Source organism: Rhyacophila brunnea, unplaced genomic scaffold (genome assembly GCF_057557595.1).
Source record: "Rhyacophila brunnea isolate RB1 unplaced genomic scaffold, BYU_Rbru_1.0 scaffold_8, whole genome shotgun sequence".
NCBI lineage: Eukaryota > Metazoa > Arthropoda > Insecta > Trichoptera > Rhyacophilidae > Rhyacophila > Rhyacophila brunnea.
Window position 1 is genome coordinate 14,863,697 of NW_028233350.1, and position 15,795 is coordinate 14,879,491.

The 15,795-nt window shown below is 35.3% G+C and overlaps 1 protein-coding gene across 1 annotated transcript in view; it reads left to right on the forward strand.

Moving 5' to 3' along the window:
* The window catches only part of SP1173 (major facilitator superfamily domain-containing protein SP1173), a 199,695-nt gene that overhangs the window by 20,328 nt on the left and 163,572 nt on the right, over window positions 1-15,795 (forward strand). The window contains exon 2 of the mRNA XM_085958744.1: window positions 13,170-13,207. The gene's annotated coding sequence lies outside the window, so the exon portion shown is untranslated. The remainder of the gene's footprint in view (window positions 1-13,169; window positions 13,208-15,795) is intronic.

Here is a 15,795-nt window from a genome sequence, read left to right on the forward strand (position 1 = left end):
TTCTGATGGCCATTGTGAAATTAATAACAACAATGATGGGATTTGTCACGCACACAGCAACGTCAATAATATTATTATTAATGTAAAATTTAAAACCTTCGTGGCGTTTTGTAATAACAAGAACATTTGCGTGCGAATTTTCATGGAATGTTGGTCGCAAAATAATTGAATCGATAATCCCAAAGAGCTTACCAACCCTAGCTTTATCATATCGCATCTTATAACTCACAATGTAGCTTTAGATACGTACCTATGTAGTACAATAAAACGTGAAATAAATATTGATCCTTTTAAAATATCATGAATCGTAACTCTCGGACCAGCGTTACCAATTTAGCGTTTTTATTGCCAGATCTAGCATTTTTCGATAGTCATCTGCTTGCAAAAAACACATCTATCTTGTGGCATTTTTACTAGCATTTTTTGATGCCTCCAACAGCTTCAAATATGTTGGAAAAACGCTACATATTTAGTTTATTTATTTTCTTGCGCAATTGTTTAATGTCGAAATCAGATTTGAATGGAAATGACATGCCATCGACAATTAATGTTAATTAAGATGCCAACTTTCTTCCCCCCTGAATAACATCTCTGTTTGACGTGCTGTTTATATTTTCACGACACAATTCCCATTAATCGTGCAATCTTCCAAAATCCATTCGGCGATTGATTCGTTGGACATGCCTGATATATACGATCATACTATATATAGATTATATTATATACGATGACATTTATAATAAATATTGTACCTACATCAGAGGTCCGCAACGACGATTGATTCGTTGGACATGCCTGATATATGCGATCATATATTATATTATACGATGTCATTTTTATAAATATTGTAACTACATCAGAGGTCCGCAACAGGTGTGCCGCGGCGCATTTTGGCCGGAGTTACGTAAAGGTTTTCTAGAAATCGATCAGAGAAGCGCCCAACCACGATTGAAAACAAAAGAATAATTATTGTGGATCTGATTATCAACGGAGAACAGATATGTGCTTAATATTGTTGTAGCTTTTTAACTAAACTTAAATAATTATATCTAGGTACAACTACTAAATAAGATAAGCTTTTAGTCTTTAAAAAGCTCCAAGCATACATAATTAATTCAGCATGTTTTAATTACAATAGGACTTATAGGTTCTCTTATGTTATTATTTCATTGCATTAGGTCAATACATAGTAGGTATATACACGGCAGAACTATACTTTCATGTATACTCACGTATGTATTGTATGTGGTGCCTACTTTGTAATGTAAGAAACTTTTGTCTAAAAAGCTTAAAAAGGTAGCTGGGGTGCGGAGCATCCGTGCATTTTAATTTATTTAAGTAGTGATTTCCCCTTCGTTTTATAAGCTACCTACCTGCACATTTTATTGTCCTCCAATAAAAATATTTTATATAAAATTTTATGATCAAAGTGGTGCATTTTAAATTTAATGTACTTTGCAGTCTACCGTATGAATATATTTTACTACTCACATAATATTATATTTTACCAGTAACATATTATATTTTTATAAACTGATAGGTACTTTATGTTGTTTTAACTTCCATTGTGTATTTATTTTTATAAATGTTTATTAATTTACGTATATTTTGGTTAATACGAGTTCCTTTCGAATATGAATAATTTAAGTTATAATTTAATGGTTGTCAGATAAGTCAAAATATTTTTCTGGTTTAAATATCAAATTATACCGTGTACTCTTGTATGGCCTACTGAGACTGACAGCGAAGAGTACGCGGTTTACCACTCTGCAGCCCTATGTTCTAACTAGTGATATTAAGTCACCCGACGACATGACGTAATTGTGACGTCAGCCAATACACGCTCGAGGCAAGCCGTCCAACGCACACGGCTCACCATAGATATTATTATGCTGAAACACCTATTTGTGTATGGGGACAATGGATAACGCCACTATTTTAGTAGCGTTATTTTCTCGAATGCTATTATCACTCCGGTAGTACGTCACAATGATGTCATAATAATATGACGTCATGTCTACCGGGCGACTACAACTCGCAAGTTCTAACATAAGGCCCCTGGGGCCCTATGTTAGAACTTGCGAGTGCAAGCTTCCCGGTCGACATGACGTCATATGACATCATTGTGACGTACTACCGGAGTGATAATAGCACTCGAGAAAATCACGCTACTCAGACAGCGGCGCTATTCATTGTCACCATACACATATAGGTGTTTCATCGTAATAATTATCTACGGTGGGCACTGCGCGCGGGCGGCATGCTCCGAGCGTGGATTGGCTGACGTCACAATTACGTCATGTCGTCTGGTGCCACACGAGTCGATAGTTAGGAAATCGGGGCCCGCCAAGCTGATGACGATGGCAATGGGCCAGACATGTCTTTCATCGAGGGGATAATCACAATATGCGTACGGCCATACTCAAAGGCTGCCCAAAGCCTCGCTGAATCGACGAACACACCAAGTTCAGCGGAAGCACGTGACAGCGATGAACTAGGAACCAAAAAGAGTGGAAGGAGTTAGGGGTGGCTTTCATCCAGCAGTGGGTCGACTCCGGCTGATGATGATGATAATAATGTCAAATAGTATTGTATTACATAAATATGTAATACAATGAAAGGTAAACCAAGTACTTATTTATATTTTATTAAACTTCTATCTACGAACTAGTTTATTGTATTCATGATGTTTTTATTATTTTGATTTATAGTGGTTATACTTTTCAAATGTCCAATGCTAGATTTATTTGACACAAAAAATATCTGCAGTTTTGACAGCTGTCATAAATTTCGCTCGAACACAATGGCTGTAAAAAGTTGTTTGCGATGGAATGAGATATAAGATTGTGTACATAGATATATATTATAATTTATAATATAAACTTTATTTTATTACATAATACCGAAACGAAATATATCATCATGAGATTGAATTTCACAAATCGAGATTGCCAATAGTAATCCTGACCATTTTGATATATAAAATCAGGTGTCTGGGCACCTGGTATATATTATTATTATGAATTCATTACTTCTATCCTAGTTTCCAAATAAGTACCAAACTAGAGATAGGTAACAAATACAGAATAATTATAATGCTGAATTTAATATTATGCTATGCACCAAACCCTAGTGCGGTGTTTCTTTTTGTGTCATATTCGTTATCGCCCCCCCCCCCCAACCAGTTCGGCCGGGGGTCCCAGCACGAATAACGCACAGGGGCCTTATGTTGTAACTTGCGACTTGAAGTCGCCCGGTCGACATGACGTCATATGATATCATTGTGACGTACTACCGGAGTGAGTCAATAGCATTCGAGAAATTAACGCTACTCTAATACTGGCGTTATCCATTGTCCCCATACACAAATAGGTGTTTCAGCATAATAATATCTATGGTGAGCCGTTTGGATTGGGCGGCTCGCTCGATGCGTGTATTGAGCTTACGTCACAATTACGTCATGTCGTCGGGTGACTTCATGTCACAAGTTATAACATAGGGCACCAGGGTGCCATGTATGCTTGTTGGCCTTTTCATCGACTACCTCTGCTTTACACCATGACGTGTCTAACTTTGTCCTTTCGATCCACAGAACAGATTCATAAATAGAATTCCGATAGCAGAGTTTTGAATGTGTGAGTGTCCTACGAAAATGAACCACACATTATAGACGGCCAATAGTGTGTGTTCCAACCTTCAAATACACCGATATTGAATGGGAGTCTGTTTATCCCATATTCTTCCACACTCGAGATCGGTTGCCTGATTCTCCACACCCGTTAGGTATTTCACATTCAATTTTTTTCTGGGTTCCTGTTCCCAATCCCAATCCCATGGAACTTTTTAAACATTTGTGAAATCTCGGGGAACTTTAACTGACTGACTGATTATCGGCCGTGCTTGTTCGCTAGATTTTGAACTTCGCGGAACCGTAATTGAACGTAGTTATGCAGAATGTAGCCAGTCCACAATAATGTCGATCTGAGATAATGGCACTTTAGCAACATCATGATTATTAAAAAGTATGTTAAATGTAAAATTGTAAATAGTTTTTATTTCAAGAATAATTTGTTTGCGGCTTGGCTATTTTCAGCAGAACGTAGAAAAAACCTTCTCGCATCTGCTGGGGCCCTATGTTAGAACTTGCGAGTGCCAGCTGCCCGGTCGACATGACGTCATATGACATCATTGTGACGTACTACCGGAGTGATAATAGCATTCGAGAAAATAACGCAACTCAGACAGCGGCGCTATTCATTGTCACCATACACATATAGGTGTTTCATCGTAATAATATCTACGGTGAGCACTGCGCGCTGGGCGGCATGCCTCGAGCGTGTATTGGCTGACGTCACAATTACGTCATGTCGTCTGGTGCCACACGAGTCGATAGTTAGGAAATCGCGGTGCTGATCTATATCATATCTCAATTATTTATTTTTTGTGGACTGGCTACTTTCTGCATAACTATGTCCAATTGGGAATCACCGTACCGAGGAAACAAAAATATGTAAGTAGTAACAATTGAAACACTACATGATCATAATAATATTATGTAGCACTATATACACAGACCTATCAATATTATTGATGGGAATAAATATAATTGTGTATTAATCGTGCTATGTCAAGAATTATATTATTTATCGAGCTACTTGCAATGTGCAATGTGAATTCAGGACTTCATATTTATTTATAATTCGATACTCCACCCAACTAACCATTCCACGGTAGCTATAAAATGAACAAAGTATTTCAATCGTTATGGATTACTAGTCACGAAGTTCAACCGACAAATTGTGCCTGTCTCGAGAGCAAAATTGAACTTATTTATGTAAGCAGACTAGCATTAGCAGTACATATCAACAAGACAAAAGCCTATAAAATGCTAAACGTTTCAATCGAAACGTGATCGATTGATATTAAAACCTACATTGATCCGCGAGAGCAGTGATTTGTTCAAGCATGATACTTGCCTATTGATACGGAATCAATGGCGCACTCAATTGGTCTGAATAGCAGTGAATAAAATTAAAAATATATACTCTAGATCCGAGAGATAAGGTTACGTAGAAGTTATATCTTGAAAATTTGCTGTTTAGCGATAGTGCCCATAGAACGCGTCGAGCGGGCGAAGTCGGTGTATGAAGCGTTTATTCATAACCATAATCACACGTCTCTTGCCGCTCATTACCCTTCACCTATGTAATAAGCGGCCCAAGCAGCACAAAATAATTATTATTACAGCGTCTCTCATAACAAAGCAATAAAAATATTATATTATTTCGGGGCTTGTAATTAATATTTACGACGACATTATTCAACCAGCGAAATATAGGACACGGAATAAAATTAAACAAAGACTTATCTGTTATTAAATAATTGCTTCTCGCCCGTCGATCGACGACGCCTCGAGCAGCGTGATTTTGGTGATTTTGGTATCACGCTGCTCGAGGCGTCGTCGATCGACGGGCGAGAAGCAATTATTTAATAACAGATCTCTTTGTTTAATTTTATCCCGTGTCCTATATTTCGCTGGTTGAATAATGTCGTCGTAAATATTAATTACAAGCCCCGAAATAATATAATATTTTTATTGCTTTGTTATGAGAGACGCTGTAATAATAATTATTTTGTGCTGCTTGGGCCGCTTATTACATAGGTGAAGGGTAATGAGCGGCAAGAGACGTGTGATTATGGTTATGAATAAACGCTTCATACACCGACTTCGCCCGCTCGACGCGTTCTATGGGCACTATCGCTTAGGCATAAAGCCCCTTGACGCAGCGAGTGCGGCGCTCGCGCAAAATTTCTACAAGTGGCGCGTAAATCATCGAAAATACAACGTAATCAAATACGCCAGCGCACACTGGACTTGACGATGCCTTGTGCCCCGCCTGCCGCATGAGTCACCGTTTTTCGCTTCTCGGCGATACGATTTAATGAAAATACAAAGAAGTCCATTCATTGAACACGGCTACCAAAATCACGCTGCTCGAAGCGTCGTCGTTCGACGGGCGAGAAGTCATTATTTAATACCAGAGAAGTCATTGTTTAATTTTATTCCGTGTCCTATATTTCGCTGGTTGAATAATGTCGTCGTAAATATTAATTACAAGCCCCGAAATAATATAATATTTTTATTGCTTTGTTATGAGAGACGCTGTAATAATAATTATTTTGTGCTGCTTGGGCCGCTTATTACATAGGTGAAGGGTAATGCGCGGCAAGAGACGTGTGATTATGGTTATGAATAAACGCTTCATACGCCGACTTCGCCCGCTCGACGCGTTCTAGGGGCACTATCGCTTAGGCTTCTATATCGAGAAGTACACGTCACCGCGGCCGTTTCTGGAACTAAAACCGTTGCTATTGCAAAGCATGCAAAAAGCGCGCGACGTAATACTGTCATCGCATAAAACGCCATGATGTAGATGTCAATACAATAGAGCCGAACAGTACCTGTATTGTGATCGTATTTTACAATGACTTAAAAATTACATTTTCCTCCTGTCATAGTTGCAGGTCATTGTAATACCGTGTAGGGTCCAGAAAAAAATATATTATTGATTGCACTTTGTATGTATGTAGAAAGAATATAATATTCCAATGATTTTCCGCAGACTTCATTCGGCAGGTTGTTTGTTGTCGCAGAAGTGGTCATTCCTACAACTAATCACCACTTAGTTGACGCTACACACAAAGTCCCGTTGCTTTAGTAAGCTATTTAGTAAGGGTGCCAAGACACCTTTTCGTAATCCTACTAATATGAGAAACGCAATTACTTTTGTGATTCGTCTACATAAGACGATAGTATACACGAAAAGTCATGGTGCCAACCTTGGAAGTGGTCGTAGGACAACGTATGCTCACCTTTATTTTTTTACCACGTTTTCTTAACTTGTATTCTTGTTTGTCAGGTAGTTGTTAATCCAGTACAAATCTCGCAATCGATTTTTAACTAATACTAAACCATAATGATGAAATGCAGATGTAAATATGTATTATCGTGCAAGTTGCAAGGCTGCATGCATGGATCAAAAAAGTTCTGAAGTTCTGAAAAAGGCTTCTGATTTTTCACGCGAACTTGCATGACGTAGAGCGATAGTGGCGAGCCTGCTGGAAAAATACGAACTACACCGCGCAGAGCATTTTGACGTTTACCGTTTTTAACAATCAGTCCAATAGCACCGTATAATGACAACAATGCGTCTCGCTTACGCTTGAATAATTAGATTGGCGAAACAAACAGCACTTGTTAGTGTAAACAGTTATTATCGCGATAGTTCAATTCAGACTCTTTTGGTGCCAGTAAATCCATGCATGTGTACAGACGCTATAATTCTAAGAATAATAATATGTAGGATTTAAGAATGTAGCAGTAATTCATCAATAATATAAATTTTATTATACACCATGAAATTTAGATGTTGGTACATAGGTACATAGGTGCATAGTTGTATATTATTAGGAAGTTTAGGAATGCTTAGTGAGTACATTGGTAGTTTAATCGGTAAAGCACAGCGATTGGATTGCGATGATTGTTGGTTCAAGTCGGTGATTTTTACAACGTTTTTCTTAGCTCGTATTCTTATTTGTCCGGTGGTTCTTTGTCCGGTACAAGTCTTGCAATCGATTTTTAACTAACTTCCTGACTAGCTAGACATTTGAAACTTTTAGAATATATCAGAACACGATGCCAATGCATTCTTTTAATACTTTTAACCATCTTTAAGTAGAATTGAATTCATTTTCAGTTAATTCTGGTTTGTATGAAAAGTTATTTCGGAAGAAATCCGTAATCCAATCCACTATTATTGGTTGCTAAGGGGGTGGTCCTAGCAACTAAATTATTAATATACACGTGCGTTACTATGGAAATCGAAATGACTTTTCAGTATTCTATATTTTTTTGTTGCAAAATAGCAAAAAAATGATTTGTTGACAATTGCCTTATTTGTCCTAAATTATTAATACATAGAATTGTCAAATTTATATGATTCAATAGAAAATTTAAAAACGTGGTATATAAAAAGTTCTTTTTATCTTGTAATTATATTATTATGCATAATTTTATGCTAATTATTCAGCACGTTCCGTAATGGATAACCTTGGATTATTTATTGTCTCAAATATGACGGTAAATCCAGATTTGATAGCGGATCAAGGTGGTCATTCAGTGAAACCACAATAAATTCCGCTACAATGGAACCGAATATTATTAATATATCCCGGTTTCTGCCGTGTAAAGCATGGAGCGTAATTGATAGACATCAGCTGTGCTTTATTCCCCCCTGGGGGATAAAAATCTCGTACGCTACTGGGAATGAAGTGGGTATCATCGTTCAACACCAATCCCACAGGAAGTCACAGAAACAAGGAAATTTCACATCACAACATAATAATTCTTCTGAGTTAAAACAAAACGACCGGACTATGCACGAGCCACGCCTAGTATAATTATTATTAATTAAAACGTATTTGTGGCTTGGTCTGTTCTGACTCGTCCACGAATAATATTCGGCAAAGCTTAAGGCCTTAAGGGGTCAATTAACAAGGATGACACCTTTCGTGTAATCTCTGTTTTTAGTTAATTATCCCTTCATATTAGTGGGTTAGATCGTTTAATAAGCGGAAATTATGTCATATAATTTTTTCCTCATCACCTCCGATGTGGATCTCTGTCGCCCCACGAAAAGGTTTCTTAACTTATGTATTTTCAGCTTCAATTTCAAACCGATTAATTCGACAATTAAATATGTAGAATAAATATAAATTAACTGAATATTAACATCTACCAAGCAAAAACTGTAATTAAAAAATCGGTAAACCAATGAGATTATGTATCAAATCACATTCGTTTTTTAGCTGTGTTTTTTTGGTCATCATTAATTCAATCAAGTTCAATCATTAATGTGAAAACATCTGTTGGGAAAAATAGGCTATAAATTTTAAATAGTAAAAATAAGGGTAAAAACATTTATTAAAAATAAAATGATTACTATATAGCAAGGCTCATGGGATGAGGATCCACAACAGGTTGTTTGAAGACATTCAATACATATGTAAAACGTGACTTGATTGGCAACCCTGTATGTGTATAAATATCTAATTTACATGATATATAAATTTTCATTTTCCATATACTGTAGAGTGTGAAGTGAAGACTGTCAAGCAGTGGTACACAACTCGTGGCCCACGGCAATATTTAAGGTTAAAATACATTATGATGCAATCCGTATACTGTCATGCTGTCACGGCGACAAATTAAGTCTATGGTTTCGTCATTCCGCAGAATATTTTGAACGATCATTATCTCTATAAATACAATGATGGAGAGTGCCAACTCTAATGTATTAGTATTTTGAATTATTATTCATTATTCATGCTTATTTTAATTAATTTGAACAGTTTTTCCGTATGCGTACGTTATCCATTATCATAAATAATATTTTGAATAGAACCCTACATGCAGACCATAGATAATAAACAACATTCTTATGGAAAATACATTGTGCCAACCGCTAAAACCAAAAAACACGCGATTTTTGTAGGCATGTAGAAAATGATCAAAAAACGTTGAGTCATGCGCCTCGCTGTTCTGATAATTTCGCCAACTGACAATGTTCATCTAAAGGTGCAAAATATCGTACGGGATGGGAGCACCAGTCTGGATAACATTTTAAACATCAATAAAAACGACATTACACACTTTATTGCCGTAGCTGACTGTGATATCACGTCCTTCATAATATATTTCACCCATTATTGTAGCCCACCGACTAAATAATATTGTAGACGTGTTACATACACATTCTTTTTAAAAAAAATTGTTTAGTAACCCGCTTGGTGGCGTGGGCAACACCCAGATCGAATTGTAGAAAACAAAGTACTGATAAAAAGGCTTTGCATCACTACTGTGAAGTGTCAACCTGTTTCGGCTATTTTCAGAGCAAACTGAGTAACCTCCCCTCTGACCTATTTGTCCGGATATTATTATGGAATATGGACATTATGGTAAATAGTTACCAACCCTTATATGCGCGCCCCATATTTATGATACCTTCATGGAAAATTGTGATAAAAAACAATGCCCACAAAACAGATAAACACGCGAACGCATCGTTATAATAAAATCCAATGAAGGCTGAGATAAAATTATTTAAATACTTGATTTAGAATTATTACTACGACTGTGGTATATTTATAATTTATGGTAAAATATGCAAAGCACGTATAAAGTTCAAGATATCTCAATAGTTTCCATCCCCAAGTTCTAAAATCTACACCCTTATTTGGCCCATTAGCGTTGAAGTGGGTGAGCCAACATCTTCCCGTAATGCATATATTTTTCGTCTGACACTGCCACGCGTACACTCAAATTGAATTGTTTTATTGAAAAAATAAATACGTAACAACTTAAATATATTTCTCTAGGAATCAAGCTAAGTAGATAACTAACTAATCAATGCCTTGATTCAAACCACAAAAGACAGTCGCCAATTTTAGAGAAATTTTATAAAGCTTTAGTTGCACAGATATTAGTCGAGATTACGTAAGGCCCGAGTGACTTAATTGGTGAAGGATATTGGCCGGAATCCCGTGGACGCTGGCTAGCGTCTTAATAGGCATGTTTATGATGTGTTCTAAATTATTTTTAATTAATCTGATTTGATTGATTTTCAGTTTAGATGTATGGTGCTGAATACAATTTAGAAAGTTATCTTTTGCAATTAAAAACACATAAAATACCAAGATGGCGGAAAATTATTGCATTATTGATTGTACTCATTATGATATACTACAAAATGAGTACAATTCATGCTTACATAGTAATTTACTCGAGTGTTTTGCAGGTTTAGCTGGTGGCGAATGTCCACGACAGAGAAAGAATTCTACTTATTATTATTTATTTTCCGCGCCTCATCTTAATATTGATGATTCTTTTGAAATATCGAGAATCGAGGTAAAAGTCTACTGAAAGTTAACTAAATCTGTACCAATAATATATATACGAAAAGCTGTGCAAGCTTTATTAACATTGTACAAAACAAGTATTTTTGGTTATCGAAGCATACTTTGCCTCCGCAGAGGTTATATGAATACATGAAATAAAATAGGCACTAAGTGCCCGAAAATCTAAAAAAGTTAAGTATGCAAAAATATTCTATGTGCCATCGCTAATATCCTAAATACATGCCTAAGTGCCAAAAAGATATATTAGAACTACTATGGATATTCAAAGACGGCTCTTATTAGATCGGCTCGGATTAGTTTTAAAATAGGCACTAAGTGCCGTTTTGTTTCAACTGGCAATAGTATCAAAATGGCTGACAATGGTGGTGTAGCGTTTTGTCCTAATGTTAAATAATTACAAGATAAAAAGAACTTTTTATATATTACCACGTTATTAAATTTTCTGTTGAATCATAAACTAGGTAATTATATGTATTAATAAATATAGAATACTGAAATGTCATTTTGTCATTTCATATTGATCTCAATAGTAACGCACGTATATATTAATAATTTAGTTGATATGACCCCTTAACAACCAATAATAGTGAGTAGTAAATATTACTTTTAACGAATTTCTTCCGAAACATACAATACAGAATTAACTGAAAATTAATTAAATTCTGCTTAAAGATGGCCAATGTATTGTCGTCGTGTTCTGATATATTCTAAAAGTTTCAAATGTCTAGCTAGTCGGGAAGTTAGTTAAAAATCTTGGACAAACAAGAAAAAAAATTGTAGGTACTGCACAAGAAAAAATCCGGACAAACAAGAATACGAGCTAATAAAAACGTCGTAAAAATGGTGAAAAGAGTGAATTTTGCGAGAGAAAAAACTGAAAGAAGCTAGCAAAGAATATGACGTATCATGTTTATTCATTATTAATTAAAACCTCTATATCTCAGATTCAGATTTTTGGTACTTAGTGCCTTTTTTATTTCGTGTATTCATATGACATTGCGTTTTTCGATTAATGATTGTGTCCAGTCGTACAATTTATTGAGTCCTTTCTCAGGATGAAATTCACATATTCTATCCCACGATTTTGGGATCAATACCGAATAATTCAAACTTACTTTATCTTTTATATTTTATAACATGTGTTAACTTATCCAAGAGCAGCTTAATTTTATTTCCAATCATAAATCTTTAGTGGACAACTTCTAACATTATTTTTGAAGTTATACTTCTTTACGCGCGTTTGGGAAAACAGATCAGAGTGTATTTTTGCCGTGTGACGCGCGCTAATGTAACGCATTAATTTGGCGTAGGGCGTGGGACGGAAGTTTTTCCCGGCGATGCAACATAATTTATTTTGCGCGGCGACGTTCGGGTGTTCCAAATAATGTTGCAACTTTTATTATGATTTTATTATTCATGAAGATTTGAGGCTATATTTATGTGAGTATTATTTATGAGTAAAATTATGTATCAATAAATAAATAAATTTTGTGAATGTTGAGTTGATAAATAATTCAAACTATAGTATGTTGTAAATTTACAATATTTAGACACTTCATACACAAAAATACATATTTTTACAGTTTAGGATAATATTTGACGCATATCCCATGTCAATTATTCATTTATTAGCGGTTTATAATAATTGAAGACAATAATAATTATTATGTTTCATCACAAAAGCCAATATCACGTTTCAGTTAAACCATTAAATATAGGCTATGTTTTACTTTTGATTTGTAATAAATTATTATAGTTAACGAAAATAGTTGTACAGTCATCACTCATCTGTTTAAGCAAAGATGGTCGAAATAGCGGTTTGCTAAATTTTTGAGGTTTTGAGATTTTTTTCTTCCAAAGTAGGTACATTCTGCAATAATATTATTTATTCACATACATAATATTATTGCTGACGGTACCTATATCGATAAAATACCCTTGAGACCGAAATGAATATAATCATAATAACACGCCAATAAAATTTGATTTTTTATTAATCCATCATGGGCACTTCTGAATCGATTATAACCGATGTATGGCAAAGATGAGGTTTTTGTTTTGTTACGCCAAAGAAGTATAACTTGTAACGCGCGTACATAAACACACATACCGATTTTTATTTCAGTAGTGATTTTATAGTAAGCGTACCTACTTATAATATTTATATATTAAAACTCATTTTTCTTTTTCAGGGAAACATCGGAGGGCAAACAGTGTGCGGAAATTAAAGGTAAACATTTTCTGTATATACAGGGCTCAAATTGATGGGATACGACCATAGACTAATGTACTAGAACGGACAATCCGTTGTTAATTAAATATCTTTCTATTAGACCTTTATTAAAAAGGTAATTTAACATTACCAATTTCTACTCGGCTAGAACCTACCTTTTGTTGAATAGGTATAATATGTGAATATATGGAGGCAAAATAACCTACAAATTCAAGCTGTTCCCAAATCATGAGGCGAGAGGAAAACATTTTTTCATGTAAACTAGCTAAACTGCATAATGGTTAAATAATTAGTACTGCCGATTCATTTGTAGTATGTTTCAAATTTTACACTCGTAAGATTTAATTGCTATGGTCACACTGATGTTGATACGAACGTCACAAGTCAACATAAGTTTTTAAATAACCATAATTATTTTAAAGAATAACTACATAATGTTGGAAATGGTGATATGTGATTAATAAATAAAAGTAATGAAAGTTAAATATGCCACTGTTTTCTTTTTATATTTACATATTACAATGCTGCCAATGAGTAGAATACCTATAATATTTTCTATAGTTCTGTTCTGAAGTCAATATGAAGTGTTGTACTTTACATAATTAAATAAAACTGAAAAAATAAAATGTTTATTATATATCTAATTCTTGGACTATAGATAGCTAATCCACCTATAGCCACCTATCCATTGCATTGCTAAATGAAGCTGCGTGCCGTGCGTTTGGTTTGTGGGCGAGCGAACGAATTCGTATACAAATCTGAGTTCCCTGTTCGAGACCATAGACCATTTCGCTAGTGCTCGCCCAAAGTCCTCGCACTAGACGCTCAGAATTAAAATATATTTTTCTATTTTTTTTACGTTATATAGTATTTTTAAGCGGTAAAAATGCAACCATTAGGTAAAAATATCCTTAATTTAAGTTATTTTAAAGAAACACGGTCACTTGATATTAAAATATATAAAAATATACAAATAAATTATCACGAACATGTATCAACTCACCTATGAAACGTAATACCATCTTCTTGCTTATCAGTACGGCTACTACATTTTAATACAGCACACAGAACCATCTTTTCTACTTATTTAACTAAAAATATTTACCACTGACTTTATGTTTAACACAAAAAATATCTATTTTAGCAACACGCGCTCGCAGAGGTTATCGACGCTTTTTTTTTCGACCATGTCCGATCCTAATAGGATCATATGGGCCTCCACAGAGTAGAGGTTTGTATTAACAGATTTTGTTTTTTACGAGAAATGGATGTCAGCCACTTGCTCAACCTAATAGGTCCATACCCTGACTCACACACAAATTGAAAAACAATATGTGTACTTGCCAGACCCAGGATTCGAACCTGAGACCCACGGCATGATAGTCCAACGCTTAAGCCACGCGGCCACCGTGGGTGGACGCTTAGTTAAGCAAAAAAATAAGATTTGGTGGCTACTCCGAAAACAAAATCTTCTACACATCTGTAAACCTTTTATCGTACTCTAGCGCGTGTCGCAAAGATTATAAGGGTGCCGAATACTTTCTCACTCGCACTTATGCATCGTTTTTGTTCAGATCTAATTCCACCTTTTTATTAATATACTGGACCGGTTTCGTCTGCTTCAAAGGAACATTGTCAACTAGTTAGTAAACATTTAGTTATTAATACAATGCATTTTCAACATTAATTGACAGTTAATGCGTTTAAAGCGTTACTATAAACCCCTCTCTAATTAAAACGCTAAATCCATTTTTATTCAAAATCAATATTTTCTATTAGGTACCTATTTGTTACTTTCGTTTGATGGTTATTTCTCCACCCGATCCCTGCAGTGCTGACTACTATTGGCTGTTTAAATATCATACCATAATTTGTATAAATACTCGTACTTAATTAACTCACAAAAAGTAAATTGATCCAAATACGTTGTTTGTGTAATTAACGGGATATTCAGGATGGGATATTCAGGAATAATTGCAGTAGGACTTATTTTTTTAATATCACGTAATTAATAGGCACGGTTGTCACCCAGTCACTTTGAGAAACGCTGACCTGTAATTAGTAAAAAAGCTAAATTTCTGGACCGTAGAGCCGGGTAACCCACGTGCATACCGTGTCAGTAATGATAAAACACAAGCGAATCCTGAATCATTGTAGGAGAGCGATCTACAGGTTGTATAAATGGAGAGTTATTTACATAATAGTAATCAACTAAACTTACAAAACTATCAATAAATTAAAACTCGTAGGTATATATATAAATATCTACATAAGAAAATACTAAATTGTTTTATCTATAAAATTTGTTGCAGTACTATATTCAACTTTGGTTACCTGTCTTTCACGGGGATTGGTTGTTAGTCTTTTCTTCACTCCAGCGGGTAATAAATAGGTACTTGCGTCCAAACGCACATTTTAATTAATTATTAGGTAATTAATTAGGTAATACAATTATTGCACATAAGCCGTATGATGTAAGTATAGAAAAGTTCGGCTATCGTGGTGCAGAGGGTAAGGCGCTGGCCTTCCGTCCGAGAGTTCTGGGTTCGATCCCGGTGAGGACACAATATTTATGTGTTTTTCTC